Source organism: Colletes latitarsis, unplaced genomic scaffold, assembly GCF_051014445.1.
Source record: "Colletes latitarsis isolate SP2378_abdomen unplaced genomic scaffold, iyColLati1 scaffold0007, whole genome shotgun sequence".
In the NCBI taxonomy this organism is placed as follows: Eukaryota; Metazoa; Arthropoda; class Insecta; order Hymenoptera; family Colletidae; genus Colletes; species Colletes latitarsis.
Window position 1 is genome coordinate 11,127,424 of NW_027488367.1, and position 12,995 is coordinate 11,140,418.

Below are 12,995 nucleotides of genomic sequence, written 5' to 3' on the forward strand. Positions count from 1 at the left end.
CCATCAATATTTTAGAGGACAGCGCATGTTAGGTCTAGGTTAGGCCTGGGATTTGCCCTGATCAGGGTCATACTTTCGCAGTTTTAACATACATGTTGACCTGATCGAGGGTTTTTTCTGCTTTGGATCACGTAGTAAAGTGGTACCACACTGAAACAGTCCATTAAACCTAGTTTGGATCAATTGTTTAGAGGATAACGCATGTTAGGTCTAGGTTAGCCCTGAGATTTTCACTCATCAGACTCATACTTTCGCATTCTTCTCATACTTGTTGAACAGATCCTGGGTTTTTTCTGGTTTGTATCACGTAGTAGTGTGGTACCACACTGAAACAGTCCATTAAACCTGGTTTGGATCAATTGTTTAGAGGATAACGCATGTTAGGTCTAGGTTAGCCCTGGGATTTTCACTCATCAGACTCATACTTTCGCATTCTTCTCATACATGTTGAACTGATCTTGGGGTTTTTCTGGTTTGGATCACGTAGTAATGTGGTACCACACTGAAACAGTCGAGTAAACCTGGTTTCGATCAATATCTTAGAGGATAACGCAAGTTAAGTCTGGGATTGGTCTGGGATTTGACCTCATCAGACTCATACTTTCGCACACTTCACATACTCGTTGAACAGATCCTGGGTTATTTTCTGGTTTGGATCACATAGTAATGTGGTACCACACTGAAACAGTCGATTAAACCAGGTTTCGATCAATATTTTAGAGAATAATTCATGTTAGGTCTAGGTTAGGTCTGGGATTTGCTCTCATCCGGCTCATTCTTTCGCATATTTCTCATACTTGATGGCTAGATTCTGGGCTGTTTCTGGATTGTATGACGTAGTAATGTGGGTCCACACTGAAACAATCAATTAAACCTGGTCTTGATAAATATTTTAGAGGATAACGCATGTTAGGTCTGGGATAGGTCTGGGATTTGCCCTCATCAGACTCATACTTTCGCACACTTCACATACTCGTTGAACAGATCCTGGGTTACTTTCTGGTTTGGATCACATAGTAATGTGGTACCACACTGAAACAGTCGATTAAACCAGGTTTCGATCAATATTTTTGAGGATAACGCATGTTAGGTCTAGGTTAGGCCTGGGATTCTCACTCATCAGACTCATACTTTCGCATTCTTCACGTACTTGTAGAACGGATCCTGGGTTTTTTCTGGTTTGGATCACGTAGTAATGTGGGACCACACTGAAACAGTCAATTAAACCTGGTCTTGATAAATATTTTAGAGGATAACGCATGTTAGGTCTGGGTCAGCTCTAGAGTTTGCCCTCATCATGCTCATACTTTCGCATCTTTCTCATACATCATGGCTAGATCCTGGGCTATTTCTGGATTGTATCACGTAGTAATGTGGTACCACGCTGAAACAGTCGATTAAACCTGGTTTCGATCAATATTTTAGAGGATAACGCAAGTTAAGTCTGGGATTGGTCTGGGATTTGACCTCATCAGACTCATAGTTTCGCACACTTCACATACTTGTTGAACAGATCCTGGGTTTTTTCTGGTTTGGATCCCGTAGTAGTGTGGTACCACACTGAAACAGTCCATTAAACCTGGTTTCGCTCAATATTTTAGAGGATAACGCATGTTAGGTCTAGGTCAGGCCTGGGATTTTCACTCATCAGACTCATACTTTCGCATTCTTCACATACTTGTTGAACGGATGCTGGGTTTTTTCTGGTTTGGATCACGTAGGAATGTGGGTCCACACTGAAACAATCAATTAAACCTGGTCTTGATAAATATTTTAGAGGATAACGCATGTTAGGTCTGGGATAGGTATGGGATTTGCCCTCATCAGACTCATACTTTCGCATTCTTCACATACTTGTTGAACTGACCCTGGGTTTTTTCTGGTTTGTATCATGTTGTAATATGGGACCACACTGAAACAATCAATTAAACCTTGTCTTGATAAATATTTTAGAGGATAACGCATGTTAGGCTTGGGTTAGGTCTAGGATTTGCACTCAGCAGGCTCATACTTTCGCATATATCTCATACTTCATGGCTAGATCCTGGGCTGTTTCTGGATTGTATCACGTAGTAATGTGGTACCACGCTGAAACAGTCAATTAAACCTGGTTTCGATCAATATTTTAGAGGATAACGCAAGTTAGGTCTGGCATAGGTCTGGGATTCGCCCTCATCAGGCTCATACTTTCGCGTTTTTCACATACTTGTTGAACAGATCCTGGGTTTTTTCTGGTTTGTATCACGTAGTAGTGTGGTACCACACTGAAACAGTCCATTAAACCTGGTTTGGATCAATATTTTAGAGGATAACGCATGTTAGGGCTAGGTTAGCCCTCGGATTTTCACTCATTAGACTCATACTTTCGCATTCTTCTCATACTTGTTGAACTGATCCTGGGTTTTTTCTGGTTTGGATCACGTAGTAATGTGGTACCACACTGAAACAGTCGATTAAACCTGGTTTCGATCAATATTTTAGAGGATAACGCAAGTTAAGTCTGGGATTGGTCTGGGATTTGACCTCATCAGACTCATACTTTCGCACACTTCACATACTCCTTGAACAGATCCTGGGTTATTTTCTGGTTTGGATCACATAGCAATGTGGTACCACTCTGAAACAGTCGGTTAAACCAGGTTTCGATCAATATTTTAGAGGATAACGCATGTTAGGTCTGGGATAGGTCTGGGATTTGCCCTCATCAGGCTCATACTTTCGCATTCTTCACATACTTGTTGAACGGATCCTTTGTTTTTTCTGGATTGGATCACGTAGTAATGTGGTACCACACTGAAACATCCAATGAAACCTGGTCTGGATAAATATTTTAGAGGATAACGCAAGTTAGGTCTGGGATAGGTCTGGGATTAGCCCTCATCAGACTCATACTTTCGCATATTTCTCATACTTCATGGCTAGAGCCTGGGCTATTTCTGGATTGGATCACGTAGTAAAGTGGTACCACACTGAAACATTCAATGAAACCTGGTCTGGATAAAAATTTTAAAGGATAACGCATGTTAGGTCAAGGTTAGGTCTAAGATTTGCCCTCATCAGGCTCACAGTTTCGCGTTTTTCACATACTTGTCGAACAGATCCTGGGTTTTTTGTGGTTTGGATCACGTAGTATTGTGGTACCACACTGAAACATTCAATTAAACCTGGTCTTGATAAATATTTTAGAGGATAACGCATGTTAGGTCTGGGTTACGTCTAGGATTTTCCCTCATCAGGCTCATACTTTCGCATATTTCTCATACTTCATGGCTAGATCCTGGGCTGTTTCTGCATTGTATCTCGTAGTAATGTGGTACCACACTAAAACAGTCAATTAAACCTGGTTTCGATCAATATTTTACAGGATCACGCAAGCTAGGTCTGGGATAGGTCTGGGATTAGCCCTCATCAGACTCATACTTTCGCACACTTCACATACTCGTTGACATGATCCTGGGTTTTTTTCTGGCTTGGATGACGTAGTAATGTGGTTCCACACTGATCCAGTCGATTAAACTTGGTTTCGATCAATATTTTAGAGGATAACGCAAGTTAGGTCTGGGACAGGTCTGGGATTTGCCCTCATCAGGCTCATACTTTCGCGTTTTTCACATACTTGTTGAACGGATCCTGCATTATTTTCTGGTTTGGATCACATAGTAATGTGGTACCACACTGAAACATTCAATTAAACCTGGCCTTGATAAATATTTTGGAGGATAACGCAAGTTAGGTCTGGGATAGGTCTGGGATTTGCTCTCATCAGGCTCATTCTTTCGCATATCTCTCGTACTTGATGGCTAGATCCTGAGCTTTTTCTGGATTGCATCACGTAGTAATGTAGTACCACACTGAAACAGTCAATGAAACCTGGTTTCCATCAATATTTTAGAGGACAACGCAAGTTAGGTCTAGGTAAGGTCTGAGATTTTCACTGATCAGACTCATACATTCGCATTCTTCACATACTTGTTGAACGGATCCTGGGTTTTTTCTGGTTTGGATCACGTAGTTATGTGGGTCCACACTGAAACAATCAATTAAACCTGGTCTTGATAAATATTTTAGAGGATAACGCATGTTAGGTCTGGGATAGGTCTGGGATTTGCCCTCATCAGACTCATACTTTCGCACACTTCACATACTCGTTGAACAGATCCTGGGTTATTTTCTGGTTTGGATCACATAGTAATGTGGTACCACACTGAAACAGTCGATTAAACCAGGTTTCGATCACTATTTTTGAGGACAACGCATGTTAGGTCTAGGTTAGGCCTGGGATTTTCACTCATCAGACTCATACTTTCGCATTCTTCACATACTTGTTGAACTGAAACTGGGTTTTTTCTGGTTTGGATCACGTAGTAATGTGGTTCCACACTGAAACAGTCGGTTAAACCTGGTTTCGATCAATATTTTAGTGGATAACGCAAGTTAGGTCTGGGATAGGTCTGGGATTTGCCCTCATCAGACTCATACCTACGCACACTTCACATACTCGTTGAACAGATCCTGGGTTTTTTCTGGAGTGGATCACGTAGTAATGAAGTACAACACTGAAACAGTCAATTAAACCTGGTTTCCATCAATATTTTAGAGGACAGCGCATGTTAGGTCTAGGTTAGGCCTGGGATTTGCCCTGATCAGGGTCATACTTTCGCAGTTTTAACATACATGTTGACCTGATCGAGGGTTTTTTCTGCTTTGGATCACGTAGTAAAGTGGTACCACACTGAAACAGACCATTAAACCTGGTTTGGATCAATTGTTTAGAGGATAACGCATGTTAGGTCTAGGTTAGCCCTGGGATTTTCACTCATCAGACTCATACTTTCGCATTCTTCACATACTTGTTGAACTGACCCTGGGTTTTTTCTGGTTTGTATCATGTTGTAATGTGGGACCACACTGAAACAATCAATTAAACCTTGTCTTGATAAATATTTTAGAGGATAACGCATGTTAGGCTTGGGTTAGGTCTAGGATTTGCACTCAGCAGGCTCATACTTTCGCATATATCTCATACTTCATGGCTAGATCCTGGGCTGTTTCTGGATTGTATCACGTAGTAATGTGGTACCACGCTGAAACAGTCAATTAAACCTGGTTTCGATCAATATTTTAGAGGATAACGCAAGTTAGGTCTGGCATAGGTCTGGGATTCGCCCTCATCAGGCTCATACTTTCGCGTTTTTCACATACTTGTTGAACAGATCCTGGGTTTTTTCTGGTTTGTATCACGTAGTAGTGTGGTACCACACTGAAACAGTCCATTAAACCTGGTTTGGATCAATATTTTAGAGGATAACGCATGTTAGGGCTAGGTTAGCCCTCGGATTTTCACTCATTAGACTCATACTTTCGCATTCTTCTCATACTTGTTGAACTGATCCTGGGTTTTTTCTGGTTTGGATCACGTAGTAATGTGGTACCACACTGAAACAGTCGATTAAACCTGGTTTCGATCAATATTTTAGAGGATAACGCAAGTTAAGTCTGGGATTGGTCTGGGATTTGACCTCATCAGACTCATACTTTCGCACACTTCACATACTCCTTGAACAGATCCTGGGTTATTTTCTGGTTTGGATCACATAGCAATGTGGTACCACTCTGAAACAGTCGGTTAAACCAGGTTTCGATCAATATTTTAGAGGATAACGCATGTTAGGTCTGGGATAGGTCTGGGATTTGCCCTCATCAGGCTCATACTTTCGCATTCTTCACATACTTGTTGAACGGATCCTTTGTTTTTTCTGGATTGGATCACGTAGTAATGTGGTACCACACTGAAACATCCAATGAAACCTGGTCTGGATAAATATTTTAGAGGATAACGCAAGTTAGGTCTGGGATAGGTCTGGGATTAGCCCTCATCAGACTCATACTTTCGCATATTTCTCATACTTCATGGCTAGAGCCTGGGCTATTTCTGGATTGGATCACGTAGTAAAGTGGTACCACACTGAAACATTCAATGAAACCTGGTCTGGATAAAAATTTTAAAGGATAACGCATGTTAGGTCAAGGTTAGGTCTAAGATTTGCCCTCATCAGGCTCACAGTTTCGCGTTTTTCACATACTTGTCGAACAGATCCTGGGTTTTTTGTGGTTTGGATCACGTAGTATTGTGGTACCACACTGAAACATTCAATTAAACCTGGTCTTGATAAATATTTTAGAGGATAACGCATGTTAGGTCTGGGTTACGTCTAGGATTTTCCCTCATCAGGCTCATACTTTCGCATATTTCTCATACTTCATGGCTAGATCCTGGGCTGTTTCTGCATTGTATCTCGTAGTAATGTGGTACCACACTAAAACAGTCAATTAAACCTGGTTTCGATCAATATTTTACAGGATCACGCAAGCTAGGTCTGGGATAGGTCTGGGATTAGCCCTCATCAGACTCATACTTTCGCACACTTCACATACTCGTTGACATGATCCTGGGTTTTTTTCTGGCTTGGATGACGTAGTAATGTGGTTCCACACTGATCCAGTCGATTAAACTTGGTTTCGATCAATATTTTAGAGGATAACGCAAGTTAGGTCTGGGACAGGTCTGGGATTTGCCCTCATCAGGCTCATACTTTCGCGTTTTACACATACTTGTTGAACGGATCCTGCATTATTTTCTGGTTTGGATCACATAGTAATGTGGTACCACACTGAAACATTCAATTAAACCTGGCCTTGATAAATATTTTGGAGGATAACGCAAGTTAGGTCTGGGATAGGTCTGGGATTTGCTCTCATCAGGCTCATTCTTTCGCATATCTCTCGTACTTGATGGCTAGATCCTGAGCTTTTTCTGGATTGCATCACGTAGTAATGTAGTACCACACTGAAACAGTCAATGAAACCTGGTTTCCATCAATATTTTAGAGGACAACGCAAGTTAGGTCTAGGTAAGGTCTGAGATTTTCACTGATCAGACTCATACATTCGCATTCTTCACATACTTGTTGAACGGATCCTGGGTTTTTTCTGGTTTGGATCACGTAGTTATGTGGGTCCACACTGAAACAATCAATTAAACCTGGTCTTGATAAATATTTTAGAGGATAACGCATGTTAGGTCTGGGATAGGTCTGGGATTTGCCCTCATCAGACTCATACTTTCGCACACTTCACATACTCGTTGAACAGATCCTGGGTTATTTTCTGGTTTGGATCACATAGTAATGTGGTACCACACTGAAACAGTCGATTAAACCAGGTTTCGATCACTATTTTTGAGGACAACGCATGTTAGGTCTAGGTTAGGCCTGGGATTTTCACTCATCAGACTCATACTTTCGCATTCTTCACATACTTGTTGAACTGAAACTGGGTTTTTTCTGGTTTGGATCACGTAGTAATGTGGTTCCACACTGAAACAGTCGGTTAAACCTGGTTTCGATCAATATTTTAGTGGATAACGCAAGTTAGGTCTGGGATAGGTCTGGGATTTGCCCTCATCAGACTCATACCTACGCACACTTCACATACTCGTTGAACAGATCCTGGGTTTTTTCTGGAGTGGATCACGTAGTAATGAAGTACAACACTGAAACAGTCAATTAAACCTGGTTTCCATCAATATTTTAGAGGACAGCGCATGTTAGGTCTAGGTTAGGCCTGGGATTTGCCCTGATCAGGGTCATACTTTCGCAGTTTTAACATACATGTTGACCTGATCGAGGGTTTTTTCTGCTTTGGATCACGTAGTAAAGTGGTACCACACTGAAACAGACCATTAAACCTGGTTTGGATCAATTGTTTAGAGGATAACGCATGTTAGGTCTAGGTTAGCCCTGGGATTTTCACTCATCAGACTCATACTTTCGCATTCTTCTCATACTTGTTGAACAGATCCTGGGTTTTTTTCTGGTTTGTAACACGTAGTAGTGTGGTACCACACTGAAACAGTCGATTAAACCTGGTTATGGTCAATATTTTAGAGGATAACGCATAGTTAGGTTTGGGATAGGTCTGGGATTCGACCTCATCAGACTCATACTTTCGCACACTTCACATACTCGTTGAACAGATCCTGGGTTATTTTCTGGTTTGGATCACATAGTAATGTGGTACCACACTGAAACAGTCGATTAAACCTGGTTTCGATCAATATCTTAGAGGATAACGCAAGTTAAGTCTGGGATAGATCTGGGATTTGACCTCATCAGACTCATACTTTCGCACACTTCACATAGTCGTTGAACAGATCCTGGGTTATTTTCTGGTTTGGATCACATAGTAATGTGGTACCACACTGAAACAGTCGATTAAACCTGGTTTCGATGAATATTTTAGAGAATAATTCATGTTAGGTCTAGGTTTGGTCTGGGATTTGCTCTCATCAGGCTCATTCTTTCGCATATTTCTCATACTTGATGGCTAGATCCTGGGCTGTTCCTGGATTGTATCACGTAGTAATGTGGTTCCACGCTGAAACAGTCGATTAAACCTGGTTCCGATCAATATTTTAGAGGATAACGCAAGTTAAGTCTGGGATTGGTCTGGGATTTGACCTCATCAGACTCATACTTTCGCACAATTCACATACTTGTTGAACAGATCCTGGGTTATTTTCTGGTTTGGATCACATAGTAATGTGGTACCACACTGAAACAGTCGATTAAACCTGGTTTCGATGAATATTTTAGAGAATAATTCATGTTAGGTCTAGGTCAGGCCTGGGATTTTCACTCATCAGACTCATACTTTCGCATTCTTCACATACTTGTTGAACGGATCCTTGGTTTTTTCTTGTTTGGATCACGTAGTAATGTGGTACCACACTGAAACATTCAATTAAACCTGGCCTTGATAAATATTTTGGAGGATAACGCAAGTTAGGTCTGGGATAGGTCTGGGATTTGCTCTCATCAGGCTCATTCTTTCGCATATTTCTCATACTTGATGGCTAGATCCTGAGCTTTTTCTGGATTGCATCACGTAGTAATGTAGTACCACACTGAAACAGTCAATGAAACCTGGTTTCCATCAATATTTTAGAGGACAACGCAAGTTAGGTCTAGGTAAGGCCTGAGATTTTCACTGATCAGACTCATACATTCGCATTCTTCACATACTTGTTGAACGGATCCTGGGTTTTTTCTGGTTTGGATCACGTAGTTATGTGGGTCCACACTGAAACAATCAATTAAACCTGGTCTTGATAAATATTTTAGAGGATAACGCGTGTTAGGTCTGGGATAGGTCTGGGATTTGCCCTCATCAGACTCATACTTTCGCACACTTCACATACTCGTTGAACAGATCCTGGGTTATTTTCTGGTTTGGATCACATAGTAATGTGGTACCACACTGAAACAGTCGTTTAAACCAGGTTTCGATCAATATTTTTGAGGATAACGCATGTTAGGTCTAGGTTAGGCCTGGGATTTTCACTCATCAGACTCATACTTTCGCATTCTTCACATACTTGTTGAACGGATCCTGGGTTTTTTCTGGTTTGGATCACGTAGTAATGTGGGTCCACACTGAAACAATCAATTAAACCTGGTCTTGATAAATATTTTAGAGGATAACGCATGTTAGGTCTGGGATAGGTCTGGGATTTGCCCTCATCAGACTCATACTTTCGCACACTTCACATACTCGTTGAACAGATCCTGGGTTATTTTCTGGTTTGGATCACATAGTAATGTGGTACCACATTGAAACAGTCGATTAGACTTGGCTCCGATCAATATTTTAGAGGATAACGCATCTTAGGTCTGGGTTAGGTCTAAGATTTGCCCTCATCAGGCTCACAGTTTCGCGTTTTTCACATACTTGTTGAACAGATCCTGGGTTTTTTCTGGTTTGGATCACGTAGTAATGTGGTACCACACTAAAACAGTCAATTAAACCAGGTTTCGATCAATATTTTGGAGGATAACGCAAGTTAGGTCTGGGATAGGTCTGGGATTTGCTCTCATCAGGCTCATTCTTTCGCATATTTCTCATACTTGATGGCTAGATCCTGAGCTTTTTCTGGATTGCATCACGTAGTAATGTAGTACCACACTGAAACAGTCAATGAAACCTGGTTTCGATCAATATTTTAGAGGACAACGCAAGTTAGGTCTAGGTAAGGCCTGAGATTTTCACTGATCAGACTCATACATTCGCATTCTTCACATACTTGTTGAACGGATCCTGGGTTTTTTCTGGTTTGGATCACGTAGTAATGTGGTTCCACACTGAAACAGTCGATTAAACCTGGTTTCGATCAATATTTTTGAGGATAACGCATGTTAGGTCTGGGATAGTTCTGGGATTAGCCCTCATCAGACTCATACTTTCGCTTTCTTCATACTTGTTGAACGGATCCTGGGCTTTATCTGGATTGCATCACGTAGTAATGTAGTACCATACTGAAACAGTCAATGAAACCTGGTTTCCATCAATATTTTAGAGGACAACGCAAGTTAGGTCTGGGATAGGTCTAGGATTTGCCCTCATCAGGCTCTTACTATCGCATATTTCTCATACTTCATGGCTAGATCCTGGGCTATTTCTGGATTGGATCACGTAGTAAAGTGGTACCACACTGAAACATTCAATGAAACCTGTTCTGGATAAATATTTTAGAGGATAACGCATCTTAGGTCTGGGTTAGGTCTAAGATTTTCACTGATCAGACTCATACATTCGCATTCTTCACATACTTGTTGAACGGATCCTGGGTTTTTTCTGGTTTGGATCACGTAGTAATGTGGTACCACACTGAAACATTCAATTAAACCTGGTCTTGATAAATATTTTAGAGGATAACGCATGTTAGGTCTGGGTTTGGTCTAGGATTTGCCCTCGTCAGGCTCATACTTTCGCATATTTCTCATACTTCATGGCTAGATCCTGGGCTATTTCTGGATTGGATCACGTAGTAATGTGGTACCACACTGAAACAGTCGATTAAACCAGGTTTCTATCAATATTTTTGAGGATAACGCAAGTTAGGTCTGGGATAGGTCTGGGATTTGCCCTCATCAGGCTCATACTTTCGCAGTTTTAACATGCATGTTGACCTGATCGAGTGTTTTTTCTGCTTTGGATCTCGTAGTAAAGTGGTACCACAACTAAAACAGTCAATTAAACCTGGTTTCGATCACTATTTTAGAGGATAACGCAAGTTAGGTCTGGGATAGGTCTGGGATTAGCCCTCATCAGGCTCATGCTTTCGCAGTTTTAACATGCATGTTGACCTGATCGAGGGTTTTTTCTGCTTTGGATCACGTAGTAAAGTGGTACCACAACTAAAACAGTCAATTAAACCTGGTTTCGATCAATATTTTAGAGAATAATTCATGTTAGGTCTAGGTTAGATCTGGGATTAGCCCTCATCAGACACATACTTTCGCACACTTTACATACTCGTTGACAAGATCCTGGGTTTTTTTCTTGTTTGGATCACGTAGTAATGTGGTACCACACTGAAACAGTCGATTAAACCTGGTTTCGATTAATATTTTAGAGGATAACGCATGTTAGGTCTGGGATAGGTCTGGGATTCGCCCTCATCAGGCTCATACTTTCGCATATTTCTCATACTTCATGGCTAGATCCTGGGCTATTTCTGGATTGGATCACGTAGTAATGTGGTACCACACTGAAACAGTCGATTAAACCAGGTCTCTATCAATATTTTTGAGGATAACGCAAGTTAGGTCTGGGATAGGTCTGGGATTTGCCCTCATCAGGCTCATACTTTCGCGTTTTTCACATAGTTGTTGAACAGATCCTGGGTTTTTTCCTGTTTGGGTCACGTAGTAGTGTGGTACCACACTGAAACAGTCGATTAAACCTGGTTTCGATCAATATTTTTGAGGATAACGCATGTTAGGTCTAGGTTAGGTCTGGGATTTTCACTCATCAGGCTCATACTTTCGCATTTTTCTCATACTTCATGGCTAGATCCTGGGCTATTTCTGGATTGTATCACGTAGTAATGTGGTACCACACTGAAACAGTCAATTAAACCTGGTTTCGCTCAGTATTTTAGAAGATAACTCATGTTAGGCCTAGGTTAGGCCTGGGATTTGCCCTCATCAGGGTCAAACTTTCGCAGTTTTAACATACATGTTGGCCTGATCGAGGGTTTTTTCTGCTTTGGATCACGTAGTGAAGTGGTACCACACTGAAACAGTCGATTAAACCTGGTTTCGATTAATATTTTAGAGGATAACGCATGTTAGGTCTGGGATAGGTCTGGGATTCGCCCTCATCAGGCTCATACTTTCGCATATTTCTCATACTTCATGGCTAGATCCTGGGCTATTTCTGGATTGGATCACGTAGTAATGTGGTACCACACTGAAACAGTCGATTAAACCAGGTTTCTATCAATATTTTTGAGGATAACGCAAGTTAGGTCTGGGATAGGTCTGGGATTTGCCCTCATCAGGCTCATACTTTCGCGTTTTTCACATACTTGTTGAACAGATCCTGGGTTTTTTCCTGTTTGGGTCACGTAGTAGTGTGGTACCACACTGAAACAGTCGATTAAACCTAGTTTCGATCAATATTTTTGAGGATAACGCATGTTAGGTCTAAGTTAGGTCTGGGATTTTCACACATCAGGCTCATACTTTCGCATTTTTCTCATACTTCATGGCTAGATCCTGGGCTATTTCTGGATTGTATCACGTAGTAATGTGGTACCACACTGAAACAGTCAATTAAACCTGGTTTCGCTCAATATTTTAGAAGATAACGCATGTTAGGCCTAGGTTAGGCCTGGGATTTGCCCTCATCAGGGTCATACTTTCGCAGTTTTAACATGCATGTTGACCTGATCGAGTGTTTTTTCTGCTTTGGATCTCGTAGTAAAGTGGTACCACAACTAAAACAGTCAATTAAACCTGGTTTCGATCACTATTTTAGAGGATAACGCAAGTTAGGTCTAGGTTAGATCTGGGATTAGCCCTCATCAGACACATACTTTCGCACACTTTACATACTCGTTGACAAGATCCTGGGTTTTTTTCTTGTTTGGA